Below are 24,379 nucleotides of genomic sequence, written 5' to 3'. Positions count from 1 at the left end.
ATGTATACAGTTGGTTTGGGCTGCTCATTCACAAGAATTACGTATATATATATATATATATATATATATATATATATATGTATGTATGTATATATATATATATATATATATATATATATATACATATATTTACATAAAAAGTACAGTAAAACTGCAGGGAAGGGCACTGGGGGCAATGTAATGTGATTTTTTTTTATTTTGAATGATATCAGTGTGTTTGGTGTGCTTTACATTTGAATTTGCTGCCGGTTCCACCCCTCGGCGGACGTCACGTCGCCAAAGACGGAAGCCGGGTCTCGCAGACGATCGGGAGGAAGCTCCGCCGCCTACTACCACTGAGATACATCGCTGGATCCCGGAGAAAAGGTAAGTAAAACCTCTACCAGGATCCAGCGATCTTCCTAGCGCTACCCCGAGTGTGGCTCGGGATTACTGCTTTTGGCTCTAAAATCTAACCCCGAGTCACGCTCGGGAATACCGCTAGGAAGGTTAACTAATCATTTTTTTTTTCTATAATTCTCCTTTAAGGGGGCATGGCAGGGGATGTTTCCTATGCACACATACTTTTGCTAATAGGTGTCCTTCATTCCCATCTCAAACATAGGGGAGGTATGCAACAGTGTTTTTCCAAATATGTCAGAATTCGCCTGGGGAACACTGGAGGTCCCCAACATTCCCCACAGGCCAGATAATGTAAACTGTTGATTACATTGTCGCATACAATGTATCACTACAGTAGAAATCCAATGAGATGCTCACTCTTTTGAGGACAACTCTCAACCATCTCTCCAGTTACCAGGACAGAGTCTCTCACATCTGCCATAGAACAGTGTAGAATGTGCCATCTTCAGATTAAAGGAACATAGCAATCCCTGTAAGGGGACCATACACCCTGGTAAATTTGACCTGGGCATCTATGCACCAGTGACTCTTGTTTTTGAAGATGTTAATAATTCTGTGCTTATAACCTGTCATTCTGATACATTTCTCTTTATTTATTATAGTCTTTTAACAAGGACATAAGTACATGTTTACTACGGTGCTATCCTTAGAGGAAGTAGAACTGAAAATTTCACTGTCTGAGGTATAAAATGAAAAGATAAAATAAGAAGTTGGAAAAATAATTGACACCTCTGTGCAACTTGATGCCATCTTACCATACCAAGCCAAATACCTTGTCATTCATTAGCTTGGTTCTGCTTCTGACACAGCATTGCCAACTTTCCAGATTGATCCCTTGGGTCTAAATTAAATGTTTTTTTAAAGCTAAACTTCCTTCCAAGTCACGGCATCACTGTACCAGACTCAAAGCAGAAGCCTCTTTGCAGTATGTATTTGCTTCCAGCTAAAGGAGTGTAGTTTCTGTCTGCTATTAGCTTCCAACATTATTATTGAAAAAAATACTAACTAATAGCAGTTGCTAATGTGAAAACAAAATCTTGGGATACTTGGTCCCTGTACCAAAGTACATGGTAACAAGTCATTAACTTCACCTTCCAAACAGTGATAACCCATAAACTAGGTAATCCTGAAGACAGGGAACTTTAAGGCTCCATTCACACCTGGGCGTTTTCAGCTCCAAAAACGCTCAAAAGAAACGCTTCCAAAACGCCCAACAAGTAAAACCCCATTCATTTAAATGGCCCCTGTTCACATCTGAGCGTTTTGCAAAACGCCTGGAGCTGAAAAAAGTACATGAGCTTCTTTTTGGGCTGATTACCAGCGTTTTTGATAGATGTCAATGAAAAACGCCTGAAAAAATCGCGGTAAAATCGCGGTAAAAAACGCTACGCTCAAGTGTGAATGCAGCCTAAGGAAAAACCGTATCTGTTGGTAGCATCAATTAGAGAATAATTCAAAATTCACCGCACAAAACATTTTTCCAGCCCTTTTATATGTCAGATCTAAAAAGGAAAGGGAATAGGACATAAATTCACAATTCAATGATACTACCTGTCAGAAAAATCGAGTGTGTGTTCCTGCCTGAAGAGCTCATGGAATGGTTTACAGACATGTACACAGGATCTGGGCGTACGTGCGTTTGCGCATCTGCACTGAAGCAATCCGAATTAGCCTGTGTGTTGTAAATTACTTTTGGTGCCCAGTGGCCTATTTAAAGCACTGCAAGGTTCAAGATTAGTGTTGAGCGAACACGGACTGTATTATTCGTGTTCGTACCGAATAATTGGATTTTTTTTACCCGAACACGGACACGGACACTTTACTGTATGTTCGGGTAAAAATCCGTGTTCGGTCGTTTTATTTCCGGGTTTTGCATGCTTTGGCGCTCTTTTCATGGCGGGCTTTCAACAGCCAATCAACAATCGTTTAACTGGTGTGCCTTAAGCCATCCCAGCCATGCCTGCAAATGTCTTAGTAGCTGTGATTGGCCGTCTGAAGCATGTGACCAAGTCTTTATAAGTTCGAGGCAGCCGCCGCAGCAGCGTCATTCTGCTGCTTAGCTAAGGGACAGAGCACACATCAATGTGCTGGCTGCTGATTAGGGAAAGATAGGCAGGAAAAAAACATTTGTGTCCGGATAGAATTGAGGGACAGGTCGGAGTGTTTAGGCAGGGCGAGTTGTAGGCATTTTAGGGATAGAGTCTGCTGAATTATAGGGTCAGTGTCTTCTACAAACTACAATCGATATTGCTGTGTGGGGGGTGGGGTGAATCTGCACTCAATCCTGATCTACGATCTCTTCTCAATCCTGTTAGGGACAGAGTCTGCTGAATTTTAGGGAAACTGTGTTCTACAAACTACAATCGATATTGCTGTGTGGTGTGGGATTGGAGATAGGCAGGTGTCAGTGATCCACATCCATTTTTCTGTGTGTGAGCTGCAGTGAACACAATCTTTTTGGGCTGCAGTGAACACAATCTTTTTGGGCTGCAGTGAACACAATCTTTTTGGGCTGCAGTGAACACAATCTTTTTGGGCTGCAGTGAACACAATCTTTTTGGGCTGCAGTGAACACAATCTTTTTGGGGTGCAGTGAACAAAATCTTTTTGGGGTGCAGTGAACACAATCCTTTTTGGTGTGCAGTGAACACAATCTTTGTGGGGTGCAGTGAACAAAATCCTTTGTGGGGTGCAGTGAACACAATCTTTTTGGGGTGCAGTGAACAAAATCCTTTTTGGGGTGCAGTGAACAACATCCTTTTTGGGGTGCAGTGAACACAATCTTTTTGGGGTGCAGTGAACAAAATCCTTTGTGGGGTGCAGTGAACACAATCTTTTTGGGGTGCAGTGAACACAATCTTTTTGGGGTGGAGTGAACAACATCCTTTTTGGGGTGCAGTGAACAAAATCCTTTTTGGGGTGCAGTGAACAAAATCATTTTTGGGGTGCAGTGAACACAGTCTTTTTGGGGTGCAGTGAACACAATCTTTGTGGGGTGCAGTGAACACAATCTTTTTGGGGTGGAGTGAACAACATCCTTTTTGGGGTGCAGTGAACAACATCCTTTTTGGGGTGCAGTGAACACAATCTTTTTGGGGTGCAGTGAACACAATCTTTGTGGGGTACAGTGAACAGAATCTTTGTGGGGTGCAGTGAACACAATCTTTGGGGGGTACAGTGAACACAATCTTTTTGGGGTGCAGTGAACACAATCTTTGTGGGGTGCAGTGAACACAATCATTTTGGGGTGGAGTGAACAAAATCATTTTTGGGGTGCAGTGAACAACATCCTTTTTGGGGTGCAGTGATCAAAATCCTTTTTGGGGTGCAGTGAACACAATCTTTTTGGGGTGCAGTGAACAAAATCCTTTGTGGGGTGCAGTGAACAGAATCTTTGTGGGGTGCAGTGAACACAATCTTTGGGGGGGTACAGTGAACACAATCTTTTTGGGGTGCAGTGAACACAATCTTTGTGGGGTACAGTGAACAGAATCTTTGTGGGGTGCAGTGAACACAATCTTTGGGGGGTACAGTGAACACAATCTTTTTGGGGTGCAGTGAACACAATCTTTGGGGGGTACAGTGAACACAATCTTTTTGGGGTGCAGTGAACACAATCTTTGTGGGGTGCAGTGAACACAATCTTTGGGGGGGTACAGTGAACACAATCTTTTTGGGGTGCAGTGAACAACATCCTTTTAGGGTGCAGTGAACACAATCTTTGTGGGGTGCAGTGAACAACATCCTTTTAGGGTGCAGTGAACACAATCTTTGTGGGGTACAGTGAACAGAATCTTTGTGGGGTGCAGTGAACACAATCTTTGGGGGGTACAGTGAACACAATCTTTGTGAGGTGCAGTGAACACAATCTTTGTGGGGTGCAGTGAACACAATCATTGTGGGGTGCAGTGAACTCAATCTTTGTGGGGTACAGTGAACACAATCTCATACTTCTGAAGATTTGAGGGTGCTGCCTGTTCCATACTCCCCCTACTCCTCATCTAGCCTTTTAGGGGTACAAACAATAGTAATTGGGGCCTAGTGTGGTTGTGTACGTGTGATATACATACACTTTTTTTGGATCATATTTTCTATTCCGCTATTTAATCAAAAACCTTTGGGGATCAGTTAAATTGGGGGATAGTCTGTGTTGGTACGTGTGAGAGAGATCCACCTTTCCAAGTTGTTGGGGTTCATCTCATACTTCTGAAGGTTTGAGGGTGCTGCCTGTTCCATACTCCCCCTACTCCTAGCCTTTTAGGGGTACAAACAATAGTAATTGGGGCCTAGTGTGGTTGTGTACGTGTGATATACATACACTTTTTTTGGATCATATTTTCTATTCCGCTATTTAATCAAAAACCTTTGGGGATCAGTTAAATTGGGGGATAGTCTGTGTTGGTACGTGTGAGAGAGATCCACCTTTCCAAGTTGTTGGGGTTCATCTCATACTTCTGAAGGTTTGAGGGTGCTGCCTGTTCCATACCCCCCCTACTCCTCATCTAGCCTTTTAGGGGTACAAACAATAGTAATTGGGGCCTAGTGTGGTTGTGTACGTGTGATATACATACACTTTTTTTGGATCATATTTTCTATTCCGCTATTTAATCAAAAACCTTTGGGGATCAGTTAAATTGGGGGATAGTCTGTGTTGGTACGTGTGAGAGAGATCCACCTTTCCAAGTTGTTGGGGTTCATCTCATACTTCTGAAGGTTTGAGGGTGCTGCCTGTTCCATACCCCCCCTACTCCTCATCTAGCCTTTTAGGGGTACAAACAATAGTAATTGGGGCCTAGTGTGGTTGTGTACGTGTGATATACATACACTTTTTTTGGATCATATTTTCTATTCCGCTATTTAATCAAAAACCTTTGGGGATCAGTTAAATTGGGGGATAGTCTGTGTTGGTACGTGTGAGAGAGATCCACCTTTCCAAGTTGTTGGGGTTCATCTCATACTTCTGAAGGTTTGAGGGTGCTGCCTGTTCCATACCCCCCCTACTCCTCATCTAGCCTTTTAGGGGTACAAACAATAGTAATTGGGGCCTAGTGTGGTTGTGTACGTGTGATATACATACACTTTTTTTGGATCATATTTTCTATTCCGCTATTTAATCAAAAACCTTTGGGGATCAGTTAAATTGGGGGATAGTCTGTGTTGGTACGTGTGAGAGAGATCCACCTTTCCAAGTTGTTGGGGTTCATCTCATACTTCTGAAGGTTTGAGGGTGCTGCCTGTTCCATACCCCCCCTACTCCTCATCTAGCCTTTTAGGGGTACAAACAATAGTAATTGGGGCCTAGTGTGGTTGTGTACGTGTGATATACATACACTTTTTTTGGATCATATTTTCTATTCCGCTATTTAATCAAAAACCTTTGGGGATCAGTTAAATTGGGGGATAGTCTGTGTTGGTACGTGTGAGAGAGATCCACCTTTCCAAGTTTTTGGGGTTCATCACATACTTCTGAAGATTTGAGGGTGCTGCCTGTTCCATACCCCCCCTACTCCTCATCTAGCCTTTTAGGGGTACAAACAATAGTAATTGGGGCCTAGTGTGGTTGTGTACGTGTGATATACATACACTTTTTTTGGATCATATTTTCTATTCCGCTATTTAATCAAAAACCTTTGGGGATCAGTTAAATTGGGGGATAGTCTGTGTTGGTACGTGTGAGAGAGATCCACCTTTCCAAGTTGTTGGGGTTCATCTCATACTTCTGAAGGTTTGAGGGTGCTGCCTGTTCCATACTCCCCCTACTCCTAGCCTTTTAGGGGTACAAACAATAGTAATTGGGGCCTAGTGTGGTTGTGTACGTGTGATATACATACACTTTTTTTGGATCATATTTTCTATTCCGCTATTTAATCAAAAACCTTTGGGGATCAGTTAAATTGGGGGATAGTCTGTGTTGGTACGTGTGAGAGAGATCCACCTTTCCAAGTTGTTGGGGTTCATCTCATACTTCTGAAGGTTTGAGGGTGCTGCCTGTTCCATACCCCCCCTACTCCTCATCTAGCCTTTTAGGGGTACAAACAATAGTAATTGGGGCCTAGTGTGGTTGTGTACGTGTGATATACATACACTTTTTTTGGATCATATTTTCTATTCCGCTATTTAATCAAAAACCTTTGGGGATCAGTTAAATTGGGGGATAGTCTGTGTTGGTACGTGTGAGAGAGATCCACCTTTCCAAGTTGTTGGGGTTCATCTCATACTTCTGAAGGTTTGAGGGTGCTGCCTGTTCCATACTCCCCCTACTCCTAGCCTTTTAGGGGTACAAACAATAGTAATTGGGGCCTAGTGTGGTTGTGTACGTGTGATATACATACACTTTTTTTGGATCATATTTTCTATTCCGCTATTTAATCAAAAACCTTTGGGGATCAGTTAAATTGGGGGATAGTCTGTGTTGGTACGTGTGAGAGAGATCCACCTTTCCAAGTTGTTGGGGTTCATCTCATACTTCTGAAGGTTTGAGGGTGCTGCCTGTTCCATACTCCCCCTACTCCTCATCTAGCCTTTTAGGGGTACAAACAATAGTAATTGGGGCCCAGTGTGGTTGTGTACGTGTGATATACATACACTTTTTTTGGATCATATTTTCTATTCCGCTATTTAATTTAACTGGGCCTCCATGCGAGACCTGTGTGCCTTGTTGCGCTGTTTTGAGTACTCCACCAACATGGCCAGTGGCAATGACGCCGTTCTCAGCTTAACTATCCCACTTCTATGCCTCCTTGAAAAAACAATTCGGGCGATGATGGAAGAGGATGTGGCACAGGATGAGGAGGAGGAGGAGGATGAAGAGGTAACATTTCCAAGGCTTTCAGGGCAGTCATTCGCAAGGGGCTCCGAGGGTGGGTTCCTGCACACGCAAACGCCAGGGACGCAATTGTCCAGCAGGGGCACAGTTCTGGAGGATGAGGAGGATGAGGAGGAGGAGGAGCTGGAGGAGGAGATGGAACCATGTTCACAGCAGGGTGGCACCCAGGCCAGCTCATGGCCATCACTGGTGCGTGGCTGGGGGGATACAGAGGACACGGACGATACACCTCCCACAGAGGACAGCCTTTCGTTGCCTCTGGGCAGCCTGGCACACATGAGCGATTACATGCTGCAGTGTCTCCACAACGACCGCCGAGTTGCCCACATTCTAACTTGTGCTGATTACTGGGTGGCCACGCTGCTGGATCCCCGTTACAAGGACAACGTACCGTCCTTAATTCACTCACTGGAGCGCGATCGCAAGATGCGCGAGTACAAGCGCACGCTGGTAGACGCCATGCTGCTGGCATTCCCATCTGACAGCGGGGCCACAGTGGAAGCACAAGGCAGAGGAGGAGGAGGAGGAGGTCGCCAACGCAACCAGGGCACCGCCAGCACCTCAGAAGGCAGGGTTAGCATGGCCGAAATGTGGAAAAGCTTTGTCAGCACGCCACAACAAACAGCAGCACCAGCAGCTCAGATGGAACGTCTTAGCAGGAGGCAGCATTTTACCAACATGGTGGAGCAGTATGTGTGCACACGCCTACATGTAGTGAATGACGGGTCTGCCCCCTTCAACTTCTGGGTCTCCAAATTGGGCACATGGCCTGAGCTTGCCCTTTACGCCTTGGAGGTGCTGGCGTGCCCTGCAGCCAGTGTATTATCTGAACGGGTATTTAGCACGGCTGGGGGCGTTATAACAGACAAGCGCAGCCGCCTGTCCAGAGACAATGTGGACAAGCTCACGTTCATTAAAATGAACCAGGCATGGATCCCACGGGACTTTTCCGTACCTTATGCAGAATAGCAATGGATACCGACCTTACCCACCCATTGTTCCATTTTTGCTCTTTCTCACTCTTTTGGGGTGTACCCTCATTTAAAATTTTTGAAAAGAAGCAGTGTTGGCTACCTCGTCCTCCTCCTCAGGGCCAGATTAATGTAGGGGCTATTGGAGCTGCAGCTCCAGGCCCCTACCTTTTATATAGGCCCCGGGTTGGCCATATTCACTGTTACCGCTCTTCTGTCACTTGTAAACACAGAAGTCTGGCTTCTATGCTCGCTTCCCCAGGCAGCACCCTCAGAACCTCCCCACACAGCGTGAAGGCCGGACAAGGAGGGACAGTTGGCGATGCATGGATGTGTTTATGGGCTTCAGAGACAGCATCCCATGTTGAATTAGGCATGCATGGCTGCACCCTTCCTCCTCTGGGTGCATGGCAAGGCACGGCCCTTAAGGCCCTTCAAAATCCTCAGCACCAAGCCCATGATGCTGTTAATCCGGCCCTGGTCCTCCTCCACCGCCGCTTCCACCTACACCGCCCATAGGTGTGCGCAGCCTATTGCATTAAGGTGTGCACCCCAAAGTTGAAATACACATGCATGTGTTTGCCAGCAGGGAGAGTAATGTATCGGGGCCATGTACCTGTAGGCAAGGAGAAATAGAGCAGAGCAGGTCCCAGGGAGATCTTTCCCATCTCCTCACTGGCAATGCTATGTGCCCTAGGTGATTAGGGTGTGCCCAGGCACACCCAGCACACCCTGTGCGCACGCCTATGTCACCGCCACATCCACCACCACCTCAACCTCCCTCCTACTCCATATGGGCCTCTTCCTTCAGAGATGAAGAAGAACATTGTTTTATTTTTCTGTTTTTTTTTGTTGTTTTAAGTTATTTCCCTATCCACATTTGTTTGCAGAGCACTTGCCATGCTCTTAATTACGTTTTGCTGCCATTTGCAGCACTCTAGCCCTTTCCTTTGGTGTTTTAGAGCCATTTTAGTGCCTTAAAGTTCGGGTCCCCATTGACTTCAATGGGGTTCGGTGTCCGGGAAAAGTTCGGTAAAAGTCCGGGACACGGACCCGGACTTTTTTTTAAAGTTCGGCCGAACCCGTCGAACACGGACATCTAGGTGTCCGCTCAACCCTATTCAAGATCATTGCTGAGTGGTCACCAGCTCCAATGATCCATGACCAGACCCTGCTTGCTTCTGTAATCTACCTGGTTTGCCATTTGACATAGTTTGATCTTGATCCCTCCATTACCTGACTTCTGGCTTGTTACCTGACTCTGCATCCCTCTTATAATTTTAGTCTTGTCTGCTGCTCATGTGATACTGACCCTGGCTTGGCTCCGGTTTATGCTCACTGTCTCCTGAATTTGCCTCCCACTGCCTGACTGTTGCAGACCTCTGCATATCCAACCACAGTTCTGTCTTCTGCTTTCGCAATGTGGACCACAGGTGTATGGACCACAAAACATCTGGAAGGTGTATGTTGTTCCACTTTGTGGGGGGGGGGGGGGGGATTTACTAAGACTGGTGCAGCTCTGCACAGAAACCAATCAGCTCCCAGGTTTTATTGTCAAAGCTTAAAGTGATTGTAAAGACTCGTGTTTTTCTTTTTTTTAAAAAACAAACATGTTTTTTACAGTAAGGGCTACAAGATTGTGGTATTCTCTACCACAAATGGTAGTTACTGCGGGAAGTATGGCTACTTTTAAAAGACTCTTGGACGTACATCTCAAGGATCAAAAAATTGAGGGGTATGTGAAATAATTGCATCCACACACACCTACACAGGTTGAACTGGATGGACTATAGCCTTTATTCAACCTCAACTATTATGTAACTATGTAACCTCCTCTGTGCAGTTGGTTTTGCACAGAGCAGCCTGGATTCTCCTCTTTTTGGTCCCTCTGTGCTGCTCCAGGCCCCTCCCTCCTGTCAAGAGGCCCAGCAGCAAGCAGCGTTCTATGGGGGCACCTGAGCTGAGCTGTAGCTCCCTGTGTCCATTCAGACATGGAGCAGCCATTTGGCCCAGCCCCTCTCTCTGCTGATTGGCTTATTGACAGCAGTGGGAGCCAATGGTGCCACTGCTGTGTCTCAGCCAATTAGGAAGGAGAGTCATGGACAGCCAAGGGACTAGTGGACATTGCTGGTAGGTGATTGGCTCAGGTAAGTATTAGGGGGTGCTCGGGCGCCTGCTACACACAGAAGGCTTTTTATCTTAATGCAGAATTATGGGGAAGTGGCCCATGTCTCCATCCATATTGACAAGGAACCCTCCCTATACTGAGGGCATGTAGCCTGGTATGGTTGAACCCCCACCCCCTTTAAGCCAGGCAATTGGCAATTAAAACTGCATTTCTTTTCTTTGTGTAGCACTCTTTTTTATTTTGTTGACTCATGGCAGCTGTGTGAATCTGTAATTGGTTTGGGTTACTCCAGGTCAAGCTGGAGGGCTCTGCAGGGCAGGTCTCTGGTACCTCTCCCTGGTTCTAGAAGCTTCTGGAAGTTAGTGGACAGATGATATGAGGTCCCGATCTCCATACTTGAGGGAATCTGGCCAATCCCCAGGCACAAGACACAGGTGGAGTCAGGTGGAAGATGGAGTATTGAGGTTACTGTTGTGTGATCTAGGAGGGGACCCCAGGTCCTTAGACTCTGCCTCCAGACAGGAGCTAAGGAAAATAAGGAGAGTAAGCCTAAGAGAGAGCTCTCCATTACCTTTGGGTCTTGTTAAGAAGATATACTGGCTGGCATGGGAGGATCTGGACAGTTGGGAGACCTGAACAGAAGTCTTACCCAGTGCAGTAGGAAGCATGGGACAGTGTGAGTACCTCAGCACACCCAGGGGCATACAAAGGGAGAGACTACCAGACGTAGCATACTTTCCAGGGACAGCGTTGTGCTAAATTCCAATCCCTTGTCCTGGGGCATTCATCAGAGCAGCCAGGTGGGCAGGTAGTCAAAGCAGCCAGGTGGGCTGGTAGTATCTGCAAGCGTAAGAGCGGTGTGAGGTTCTACTAAAGAGACACTATACTCCTGCATACAGTTTGGAACTTTTTGCTATTTCACTAAAGGGGACTGAGGGCTCCTCCTTCTTTGAAACTGGTCCATAGAGACTGCAATTATTCTGGAAGGAGTACAGCCAGGATCATTATTTTTGTGTACATCGAGAAGAAAGTTTGTCCTTGTGTCAATCTTGGCATTCCATAATCCCTATACCCTATCCAATTGTTTTTCCAAAAAAAACCAAAAAAAAAAAACAAGCCCATGGACTGATTTCTTGTGTCTAGATGCAAGTTGGAAATGCGTGTTGCCTGGCTGTGCAGGAAAAGAAGGACTCAGTATCCAACGGGTCCTGCGGGGGTAGCACTACATTTGCAAACATCAGTTTTTCTGTAGTAGGTTGTAAACATTGTACAGATGCACCACTTTGCAGACATGTTCAGGCCATTCCCCAGGTATGTTATTTATAGAAATGATAGAAATATTGCATTTTTAATTATGACCTTTAAACAATAATAACATTGCTGCTTCCTGATAAAAAAAAAATAAACTTTTTGAATTGACACATGTACCCCAAGGTAGTGCCCAGTTCCCTGTGTCATTTGCTTGACAATCCCTTGCCTATTATCCTATTATAATTGCCCTTACTGTTATTTAACATTTGGCACCTATTGACTTCAATGGGGTTCTGATTTGGCACCCGAACTTTGGTTAAATTCATTCACATTTTACTTTTTTATAGAATATGTTGCTGGGTGATATAACATACTGTTGCTGCATGATACTTCTTCTGGGTGATTATATAATTTATTGCCGTATAATGTAATATTCTATGGATGAGTGATCTTCTTTTGTTGATGATAATGTTGATGTGATGCTGCCAAATTATACAATTTGCTTATGACATAACAATCTCAGCAAAAATTGTAGTATGTGTAGGCATGTTTTAGGAAATGGCTACATACATGGCCAGTGATGGTAGTAACTGCGTTTAAGTAAACGGCGTTACTTAACGCAGTTACTTTTTAGGGTAACGAGTAATCTAATTGATTACCCGTCCTCTCCCTGTAATGCCGCTGCCGCTACTTTCGGCTGCGTTACCGCAATTACATCTACCGCCACTAGATGGCAGTAGATGTAATTGTATTCCCCCCTCTCCTCTATGACCGCTGTCCGCGGTACTGTAACTGCACTGGAGAGAGAAGAAGAGGAGGAGACTTACAGAGAGAGACCGGACGAGTCGGAGTCATACAGCAGCACAGCGCGCCAGGCCCAGGAGGAGGGCATAGAGTACGGCGGGCGGCCGGTGGCGGGTCAGCGACCCAGCCATTGCCACTTCTGATTTTTTTTTTCACTATAAAAAAATATCCAAAAATATTATATTTATATAGTACTGCTGTAGTACAGGACCAGGACCAGGACTCCACCACAGGGCAGCAGGAAGTCCACCACCAGTCCACCAACGCACACAGCCAGCCCAGAAGAGGAGAGAGGCACAGACAGACAGGCCTGAGGCCTGGAGGAGGACAGAGCCCGAGGGACCCGGACCACAGTGTGCCAGTGCCTGCCAGGCCACACCACCACCACCAGCCAGCCCACCACAGCAGGGACCAAAAAAAAAAAAAGAAAAAAACCTCACAGACTCAGTCAATCACAGAGAGTCAGACTCAGGACTCAGACCCCCACCACACCACCACCAGGGTGTGCCACACCACCACCAGCAGCCAGCCAGTGCAGAAACAGCAGCAGCCAGCAGGTACCAATAAAAAAAAGGTTACTTAAGTCAGGAGGACTCAGACCCCCACCACCAGTGTGCCACGTCACCACCAGTGTGCCACACCACCAGCAGCCAGCCAGTCCAGATAAACATCTTTTCTATTAAAGATGTTATAGAACGTAATTGCATTATAGAATATTAAAAAAAAAGTCAGTAACTTTGCTGAGTAACTAATTACTTTTTCAATGTGGTAACTGAGTCAGTAACTCAATTACTTTTTGGGAGAAGTAATTTGTAACTGTAACTAATTACTTTTTTAAACTAAGATGAGCAACACTGTAAACATGGCGGACCTGCGGTCCCAAATGACAACTGGTGCCTACAGTATGGAATTTGAAAGGTTTGTTACTATCTATTCACGCCTCTAACCCGGCATTCTTAATTTACAATGTTATATGAAGTTAGGAACATCACAGCATCACCTGTGCAAGAGGCCTTCTTGTAGGTATAAGTGCCAGCTCAACACTGTCTGCATTCCCACTGAGAACAATGAGGATAGAACAAAATATTTCCAACTTATCTGATCAAATGGAATAATTGCATTCAGCCCAGGCTAAGATTTATGGAAAGGCTTTGGATGGCAAATTGCTTACTGACTGTACATCTATGGAGCAACAGTACTATCACTCTGGGTTACTTGCTCCCAGTTTGGACCCCAGGCTGACATTCTAATGCCTATGCATTCAGCCTAAATCCATAGACCAAGCAGGACCTGGCCAGCATCACCAGAAGGATACATGCCCCCACATCAGATGTAGGTGCATTAATAGGTATCCTCCAGGAGGAAAAGCTACCTGAAGCAGAGTCATGGATGGCATGCGGAAACAATAAAAGTACAAATAGAATTGAATTAAAACAAGAAAAAAAATTGATTACTACAAAATATTTGAAGGGTAGTAAACCCTAGGCATTAGGGTTTCTTAAAAGGTAGTTTAGATGGTACCAATGTGGGTGAAACTGGCCAGTATGAGCAAACTGTTGACAACTGATCCAGTTGAAATCTAACCTTTCTGATACCCTTCTATTACTACATAAAAAAAAAATACAAATAATACAATAGTCATCGTTCTGTTTCAAATGTAGTTTAAGGTAGAACTATAGGCAAAACACTTTTTTTTTAATTTTGTGTAGCACCCTCCTAGATAGATGCTAGGCAGGTGTAATATAGTTTGCTCTGTCTGCTTATCAGGGGAGCCTGATTATTAGTTATGCATGTTTCATGTGTCCATGTGTGATTCATCTGGTCTGAGGGAGTGTCCCCACTGTGTTCAATAGGAAGGCCTGTTGGACAGTGGAGGAAACCCAGCCAGAGACACACAGGCTTTTGTAGCTGTCCCAGTGGGTTGGCACAGAGAGTGGTGCATCCTGGGATAGACTATAAAAGCCAAGAGCACATGTGGCAGGGGGTCATTGGGCGGGAAGCCAAGTCCCAGAAGGAGAGTACGGCTTTCTCTCACAGGCAGTCGGCCTAGTGAACCAGGAGTGTGAAGCTGAGCCCGGAGGGCCATGAAAGCTGACTGGTGGAGTTGAAGGCAGAGCAACCTTAGCAAAAACAGTATCCGCGAGTACCGGGAAGCTTGCCGGGGGTCTGCCCAGGAAGGGGGCCACTCCAATGTATAGTCAGTGGACATGTGTCAGCACACACAGCAAGTGATAAAGGGGGTGCCAATTTAGAACCCTGAAGGGTAATTCAAGCGGGGACACTTCATCTATCTTCACTTCAGTGGCAGGGTGAAGCAGTGGCCTTGCCGCATTCTAAAGTCAGTTATCCTCACCATTGTGAATAGTTGTCAGTTGGATTATCCCACTCATCCCTTCTCCTAACCCAGTTCTCAATAAAACCACAAAACCAACATCCCCTAGATTGATTATTGACTGAGCCAAGAACTTTAATTGTTGTTTATCTGCTGTCAGTTGCTAAGGGTAACCCAGGGGAGTCCAGAAAACATAATTTTCAGCAGTCCTCTAGGGGGCAGTGCTATATTTGGATAGAGTAAGGAATGGTCATAGCTCCTGTCAGATTATTTTTCTGCCATCTGTGTCCCATTCTGGAGATTTTCCTTCACTTCCTGTCCCAAAGCCTAAACAGGAAGTTAGCGGATATCCCTGCAAATTAAGGGAAACCCTTGAGGACCCCCAGGTCACCAGAACTAGTGTCCCCATTGGAAGATTTCCCCTCCAATCACTTTTCACTTTTATAGGGGCGACAAAAAATGTGGGATTTTCTTTTACTTTCACTTTCAATGATAATGGTCAACAGGACAAATAGAGAGGGGAATCACTCTAACGGAGCACAGGCAGCAAAAGTGTTCAGCAGGTGTTCTAAATCCCCGTCAGTTATATCCTTTAGTTGTACTTTATTGTAATTGACAATACCTCCTCAGACCCTGTCTGTGTGGACAGGATGGCAACTTGCTGAATCAACTAGATCCAAAGACAGTGTCAACTTATGAAGAATAAAATCCCAAGCTTGGTAGTCTAAAATACTATTTCCTAGGCATTTCTTGCAGGTGAATTGCTTTATGAAACCATTTACCTTTCAACTCTATAGTGCAGGGGTCGGGAACCTTTTTGGCTGAGAGAGCCATGAACACCACATATTTTCAAATGTAACTCTGTGAGAGCCATATACTATATTTCAGGGGTCGGGAACCTTTATTTAAAGCAGAGTTTCAGCCTCAAATTCCCCTATAATACTAATCCATCTCCTTTACAGAACCGCTATTCTCATACTTACAAGGTGTACAGTATTGGGTTTTAGTCAAAATCTTACTTTTAAAAACACTGTCTGGGCACGGCCGTCTTGGATGTGGGCATTTGAAGCAGTAGTGTAATCTGCTGTGTCCTTCTTCCTGATTCCAGGGAGTGCTCTGGGAGTTCTTCCTGATTCCAGCCTCCTGGGAGTGATGACAAACAGCTCCCCGGATGCAATGCAAAGGCGTAAGTGATGTCGGTGGCCGCGGCCATAGAGGGGGGAGAAGGAGGAAGTACAATCAAAAATGCCCTGAAAATAAGGTAAGGGACCCCCCAAAAAAAATTTAAAATGCCCAATTGTTGATCAACATAGCGAGCACTCCAGGAATCACTAAAGTTGCAAAATAGGCCGGAACTCCACTTTAATATTCATATTCATGGGCCGCAGCTATACAGTGAGTAGATGGAGCCGTGTGAAAGTGCATGGAGTCCGGTCGGGAAGAGAGCAGAGCAGGCAAGGTATGCAATGAGGCCGGAGTGGTGAAGCGCCTGCAGGCCTGCGAGTGATAGAGGTGAGTATAGGCCCTGAGAAAATGGCAGCCGGCCGCTGAAGGCCTCAGAAGTGGATGTGAGAGGCTGCTCCAGCGGGTCCCCGGGTGTCAGAGGGGAAGGAGATCGTGTCTGTCGGGGCACAGGGAGCGGATGGCAGGTCTCCTTACCGGGCGGTGATTGCCAAGGCCCTCAGATGCACAGCACATGAGCTGGTGGCGGTACCGCGAGTAGGCCACGGGGTCCGTAGTGCGGCAATCCGGTCACCCAGAGACGAACTGAGGGTAGCGGTGGGTAGCCCACAAAGTGTACCGTCGATGGGTGCAGAAATCTCCTTGGCACCGGGCACAGCTACTCGGATGGCACTGGATTGAGTGGTAGACTGCTATAGAGAGTACCCTTCGAAAAAAAAAAATGAAAGTACCCAAAACATGGGGAAGCAGGAAGCGTCCAGCAGGAGAACTATACTATATAACACACAAACAAACAAACAAAGGAGAGAACATACTAAGCGCAATAAAAGCTGATAAAAAGCAAGCTGCTATGGCAGCACAGCAGTAGAAGGTTGGTCTTGTCTGTATGTAAAGAATTACACAAACTAGTACATCAGATAAATTAATCCTAATTGAGACATATACTGACTGACAGAGATGTCAGCAGGAGAGTTTTACTACTGATACATTTGACAGCTAAATGTTTTTTCTCTGTAGTACCACTTTATGGAAAGGCAGAAAGAAGACAAATGACAGGGCATGTTCATATGCAAATAACAAAAGGCAGATTCACTCTACTAATGCTGTTAATAAACACATTAATTTTCTAGCAATTTCCAACCAGTTTCAACCACCGCTAAATAGACCCAGAAAACCTACCGCCATCCCTGGCACTTAATTCTGGTGGCTTACAATAATTCTATCTTTACAAGCAAAAGCAGATTAATAATGAATTTTCCCAAAAATTGCTCTTATTGGCTATCATTATACTGTACATACCCATGAACATTTTTAAGTCATTTTAACCAGTTTTTATTGCAAAAATGACTGAACAGACCAAGGCAACCTATGGCCAATGGTTTGTATCAGAGCTATTTATGATAGGGTGCTTTACTCACCTAAATACTAGCCTATGATATCCCTTTATGTCCAGGCCATTTTTTAGCTTTCAGCGCTGTGACGCTGTGCTCAAATAAATTTTAAATCATTTTTTGAGACAGATAGAACTTTTTTTTGGTGGCATTAGCCACTTGGTTTTTATTTCCTATTATACAGTATAAAGGAAAAAAAGACCAAACATTTTTAAACCTGAAAAAAACTGTTTCTCTTACTGCTATAAAACATATCAAAAAGGCAAGACAATTCAAACGCCCCCCAAAATGACCCCTTTTTTGCAAACCGTCCCAACTTTTTGGAATTATACTTGTTTTGCACCTTTTTATTGTTTTTTACTTTTCAGCGCTGCCAATCTCCTATGTTTGCAACCACTTCATACCTATGTTGATTCACTTCAGCAATGGTTGCTTCGAATTTTATGGGATGGGGGAAGCATGCTGACAATAACTGACAATGCCTGCAGAAAGTGTGCTAAAACCATCACTTATAGTCTGCATGGAAGCTTATGCGAAGGGGTGAAAACACAGGAGCACAATCAGAAGACAGAAGCTCAGCGTTGTCACCATATAACAGAATGTTCCTGAACAAGGACCTTCATGGCCAAGTATTATTCTAATGAATGCGACTAAAAAATACTACAGATAAATTGTTATCTCACTCCTGATTTGTTCTTTGATTAAAAACACAATCTTTTATCTTTTTTTTATCTTAAATATATACAATATTTAGAAGCCTATACATAGGCTAATGCAAAGCATACAAGTGAAAAGTACATAATATTGCACTAGTTGCTATTTTTTATAACTAGTACACTATTCTTTCCATACGGGCTCAGTCTGGAACCAATGTGCTTATCAGAATTTCTGTGACAACAGTGACCTCTTCTGGCTTCATGTTTTTTTTTTTTTTTATTTATATTTGGTTGCATCAATAGCGTTCATTGCCCCGTTGCAGAAGGGATGATATAAGTCTTTTTGCACATAGACATAATCATTTTATGTGCAGGATCTTGCTGGCAAATCCTGAGTAAGGTTACATGCACATGCAGCGTAAACACTATACACATTTTTTGTGCTTGGGATGTCGTGGTGTTGAGTACAGCTGCACATGCAGTATCTCATAAAAAAGTGAGTACACCCCTCATTTTTGTAAAAATGTTTTTATATCTTTTCATGTGACAACACTGAAGAAATGACACTTTGCTACAATGTAAAGTAGTGAGTGTACAGCTTGTATAACAGTGTAAATTTGCTTTCCCCTCAAAAGAACTCAACACACAGCCATTAATGTCTAACCCGCTGGCAACAAAAGTGAGTACACCCCTAAATAAAAATCTCCAAATTGGGCCCAATTAGCCATTTTCCCTCCCTGGTGTCATGTGACTTGTTAGTGTTACAAGGTCTCAGAGGTGAATGGGGAGCAGGTGTGTTAAATTTGGTGTTATCACTCTCAATCTCTCATACTGGTCACTGGAAATTCGAAATGGCACCTCATGGCAAAGAACTCTCTGAGGATCTAAAAAAAAAAAAAATTGTTGCTCTACATATAAAGATGGCCTAGGCTTTAAGAAGATTGCCAAGACCCTGAAACTGAGCTGCAGCAAGGTGACCAAGACCATACAGTGGTTTAACAGGACAGGTTCCACTCAGAACAGGCCTTGCCATGGTCGACTAAATAAGTTGAGTGCACGTGATCAGCGTCATATCCAGAGGTTGTCTTTGGGAAATAGATGTATGAGTGCTGCCAGCATTGCTGCAGAGGTTAAAGGGGTGGGGGTCAGCCTGTCAGTGTTTAGACCATATGCCACACTCTGCATCAAATTGGTCTGCATGGCTGTCGTCCCAGAAGGAAACCTCCTCTAAAGATAATGCACAAGAAAGCCCGCAAACACTTTGCTGAAGACAAGCAGACTAAGGACATGGATTACTGGAACCATGTCCTGTGGTCTGATGAGACGAAGATAAACCTATTTGGTTCAGATGGTGTCAATCGTGTGTGGCGACAACCAGGTGAGGAGTACAAAGAAAAGTATGTCTTGCCTACAGTCAAGCATGGTGGTGGGAGTGTCATGGTCTAGGGCTGCATGAGTGCTGCCGGCACTGGGGAGCTACAGTTCATTGAGGGAACCATGAATGCCAACATGTACTGTGACATACTGAAACAGAACATGATTCCCCTTACTTAGGAGACTGGGCTGCAGGGCAATATTCCAACATGATAACGACCCCAAACTCACCTCCAAGATGACCACTGCCTTGCTAAAGAAGCTGAGGGTAAAGGTAAAGGACTGGCCAAGCATGTCTCCAGACCTAAACCCTACTAAACATCTGGTGAACTCCATGCCCAAGAGGGTTAAGGCAGTGCTGGAAAATAATGGCACTTTGGGCCCAATTTGGACATGTTCACCTAGGGGTATACTAACTTTTGTTTCCAGAGGTTTAGACATTAAACCAATGGCAAATACAATCGAACTTCTAAGGCAGGTTTAAACCTGATGATTGCCAGCAACTTCTTAGGGTGGCCATAACATGGAGGAATCTGTTAGATTTTTTCATTCATTCCCCAGGCTAAACGAAAAAAAAATCTAACAGATTCCTCCACTGGGTGCCAACAGGGTTACTGACTGAACAAATTTTGGTTAGTTCATCAGGACCTGACCAAAATTTATACGCTGTATGGCCACCTTAAGAAGTTGCTGACAATCATCAGGTTTAAACCTGCCTTAGAAGTTCAATTGTATTTGGTGATGCAAAAAGTTACAAAATAGTACACCCCCAGTGTCTTCTTACTGATTCTGTATTACAGTGGTGATCAACTTTCTTGATATAAGGGGCCAAAAGTGTGGCCCTTGACATCATCAAAGGGCCCCACATATTTATTGAGTGTAATGCTGCAGAAAGCTTTCAGAGACTGTTACCGGAGATTGTCAGACAGTATACATGCTACAGCACATGGTCAGAGATTGCAAACATGCTCTAGGAGTTGTTGGAAAATGGGCACATGGTTCAGGAGACAGTCATAGACTGGAAAAACATTACATAAGACTGCTAGAGATCGCCAATTGCACTTTTACCAAATCAATGCTTCTACATTTGTGCTCTCTATAGCCCCCTTAAAAAATGTTCCTGCTGTCTTTAAAGTTATAATAAGTCTTTACACAAACCCATACCTTGACTAGTCACAGGTGAAACACAGTGATGCAAATCCTCCTACATTAGCTGTACCTGTTTATCTGAAGTCATCTCTCCTTCACAAATTTCCAAGCATTCAGTTTTGATGGTATTTCTCAGCTTCCAGGAGGCAGGGGGTGGGGATCTGGTGTCACACACTGCAAAGCAGAGAGCTGAGTGTAACATGAGACCTGAGTGGATGGAAGGGACACACCCACCTATGCACAGTCTTATAGGGAAGCATGCACATCTTAGGCTGTTAATCGTATATGGCCAGCTTTAGTACTAGCATATTTTTACATCAGTATGCAACTAGGAGCCAAAATGGGTATCACACAGATATGTTACAGGGGGTGGTGGTTGACTGGAGCACTACAGAAATGCCTGAAAAGAACTTTACTTTGCTCTTTGTGTCTGATGTGTAACAGAAGCCAACATGAATGTCTTCCAAATGTACAACTGACCATGTGCTGGTGGGGGGGGCAGAGCATGTGCACTTTTTAACCCATTCTTGTCCAAAAGGATGGACTCGTAGAGATACTGGCGCACCATGGGATCCTTCCTAAGGTACCACTTGGAACCTGCCAATACACTAGAGCATCATGGCAGGCTTTAACTGTTTGATTGGAGTATCTGCCCATTACAGTTTGGATGACGTCTGTAATGTTGGGTCTTCCCAAAACTACCCTGAACTTGAGAGTTTTTGTTCAATGTAAAAGTTTCTGTACCCTGCATGAAAACACTTGATGTAAGTAATTCCTTTCAGGGTACGTTGAACACGTGGGACTCCCTTTTACTCCCAAACCGCCTGTTGCAATGTCCCTTCTCTCTTCTCTTTTGAACAGTAAAACAACTCTTCACTGATATATTAGAAATCCCAACCATACTCCAGTGTGACATGTTTATTCAAACAGCAAAGAAGACAGGACAACCTAGACAAGTCCTTCCCACTCTTCTCTCCCCCAGGACAAATAAGAATTAGTAGCTTCCTGCACATGGGCCAGTCCCCATTCCTATGCCACTAACCTGTCTGATTGTAAGTGGTGGTAAAGGTAATTTTCTTTTTATTAACAAACATGTCATGCTTAGCTGCTCTACACATTGGTTTTGCACAGAGCACTCCCCCGATCCTCCTTTTCTGGAGTCCTCTGCCAATGCCCCTGGCTTCTCCCTCCTTCCTACTGAATGCCCACACACAAGCCACTTGCTATGAGGGTACTCGTGCTGGCTCGATCCTGAGTCAGCCCCAGCCCCGTCTCTCCTCACAAGCTGTTATTGACAGCAGCAGGAGCAAATTACTCCTGCTGCTGCATACATGTCCAGTGAGGAGAGAGGAGAGAGTTACTGCTCTCAATCACAGCGCTGGATCAAGATCGGATGTCTGGTTGCTTTGATACATGAGCTCATCCCTCCTTAGCTTCCAGTTACAGCTCTTATAAGGCCCTATGATCCAGTGTTTGCCTAAAACCAGCATGCCGCATTCCAAGCAGGGAGCCCATGGAGACACATCAGGTAATGGCAGTGCAGAAGCTGGACACACCTGCCACAAACTTCTCTCTGCCATTCTCAAGCAGTATGCAAATTCAGTGCGTCCAAAACAGAGGATGCAACGGCCAGGTGAGATATTATCTTGGCTGCAAGTTTAGATATCAGTTACGGGCTCTTTATCACTTACATTTCCCCAGGTGGGGCGGGACACTTTTCCTTTGCACCATTTCTAACTAATAAAACTCCTCAACCTTGCTTGTGATACTAAGTGTTGTGTAATGGCACCCATGTTTTGAGCTGCATGTCATGTATGTAAACTAACCAAGTTGTGAATGAGCATGTCCACTTATCAATCCATTGCTGCTCAAGCAAAGGACAGCTCCCTGAACCTATGGCGACATTATGAACATAGATTTCTCTCCAAGGTACCCCTTGAAACCTGCCTTGGGTAGTAGACCACCTTGGGAGGCTCCTTACCTGGCCGAACAGCTCCCTTCAAGTAGTCCCATGACTGATGCAGGCCTTATGGCAATGGACTCCACTAGCAGCCTTAGCCAGCACTGTCTATTTCCAGAGGATGCCCTATAAAAGTCCTGCACTGTTCCTCCCCTACTTCCCTCCCAAAAGAAAACCTCACAGACTACATCCTTTCTGTGGCTTGGTCCTTCAGAGACTCTCCATGACAACAGCCATGAGCGGGCTTCCACTAGACCAGGGGTGGCGAACACGCGGCTCTCGAGCCGCTTGCGGCTCCCGGCCGAACTGAATGCGGCTCTTTGGCTCTTTGCCTCTTATGGTATACTGTGGCTCGTCTAGCGGGACCTCTGAGGAGAGATCTCCAAGTGTGTAGTCCCGCCCCCAGGCTGCGTCATCACGTCTCCCATCTCCCAACACTGCACGGGCCAGAGAGCGTGGGGACCCGTGTGTCTCCCTCCCGCCTCAGCTGCATCTTCCCCGCCGAGGCTCCGCAGCAACTATCCTTTTGTTCTCCCTGTTGCATAGGTTTTTTTTTTTTTTTGCTGGCTCCAGAGTAATCCCTGGTAGGTTAACTGGCATCCCCCTATTCCCCCTCAAGGTGTGTGCCTTATTCTCTATTGCAGATATTAGATTGTAAGCTCCTTTGGGTCAGTGAATGATTTCAATGCTTCAGTTGCCATTTATGTGTGTGGGGGTCTCTGATGGGGGACATTTATGTGTGTGGGGGTCTCTGATGGGGGACATTTATGTGTGTGGGGGTCTCTGATAAGGACATTATTTGTGCAGGGGTCTCTGATGGGGGACATTTATGTGTGTGGGGGTCTCTGATGGGGGACATTTATGTGTGTGGGGGTCTCTGATGGGGGACATTTATGTGTGTGGGGGTCTCTGATAAGGACATTATTGTGCAGGGGTCTCTGATGGGGGACATTTATGTGTGTGGGGGTCTCTGATGGGGGACATTTATGTGTGTGGGGGTCTCTGATGGGGGACATTTATGTGTGTGGGGGTCTCTGATGGGGGACATTTATGTGTGTGGGGGTCTCTGATCAGGACATTATTGTGCAGGGGTCTCTGACGGGGGACATTTATGTGTGTGGGGGTCTCTGATAAGGACATTATTGTGTGGGGGTCTCTGATGGGGGACATTTATGTGTGTGGGGGTCTCTGATGGGGGACATTTATGTGTGTGGGGGGTCATTTCAACAAGGTAACAAAAAACACCTGACTGAGCATGTTATATTATGTGTTTAATATATTATTGTTAGTTATATGCTTTTGTGTGAGTGTTTGTCTGTTTTGGCAGGTCACTGCGTGGTGTGGCTCTCTGACTCTCACAGTTTAAAATTTTGGCTCCTTTTGTCGAACTTGTTCGCCACCCCTGCACTAGACTATTTATGTCATATCCCTACTTGCCAAGATGCCACTACCTCATTAAGGCCCCTTTCACACGAACCATCCGATCAGATCCGCCTGTCAGTTTTTTAGGTGGACCTGATCGGATCCTCCATGCATCCCTATGGGGCAGCGGATATCATCGGTGACATGTTCGCTGACACCCGCTGCCATCCGCATCTGATCCTGTCTGTGAAATCCGGATGGATGGAAACCCTATTTTCCATCTGTCCAGGGGATGGGATCGGATGAGAGCGGACAGGCGGTCTGCTCTTAACTGATTCCCCCATAGAGAGCAGCGGGGCTCTGACACCTCCCTCTCCATACACAGAGCGGAGAGGGAGCTGTCACCTGCCTGCTCTGCGGGGATCGGTGGATCAATCCTTTGCTGAGCATCATGGAGTCCGCTGACGGAGGCGGACCGTGTGAAAGAGCCCTATCTCTGATCACATCCCTCTACTATGCTGGGGGCCTCTTAAACTTCTTTTTCACTCATGAGCCTACTTTCACAGCTAACTATCATGACACCTAGTGACC

This window comes from Pelophylax lessonae (assembly GCF_965119305.1).
Source record: "Pelophylax lessonae genome assembly, chromosome: 9".
In the NCBI taxonomy this organism is placed as follows: Eukaryota; Metazoa; Chordata; class Amphibia; order Anura; family Ranidae; genus Pelophylax; species Pelophylax lessonae.
The sequence above is the reverse complement of the archived record's forward strand: the minus strand, read 5'-3'. Positions refer to the sequence as shown.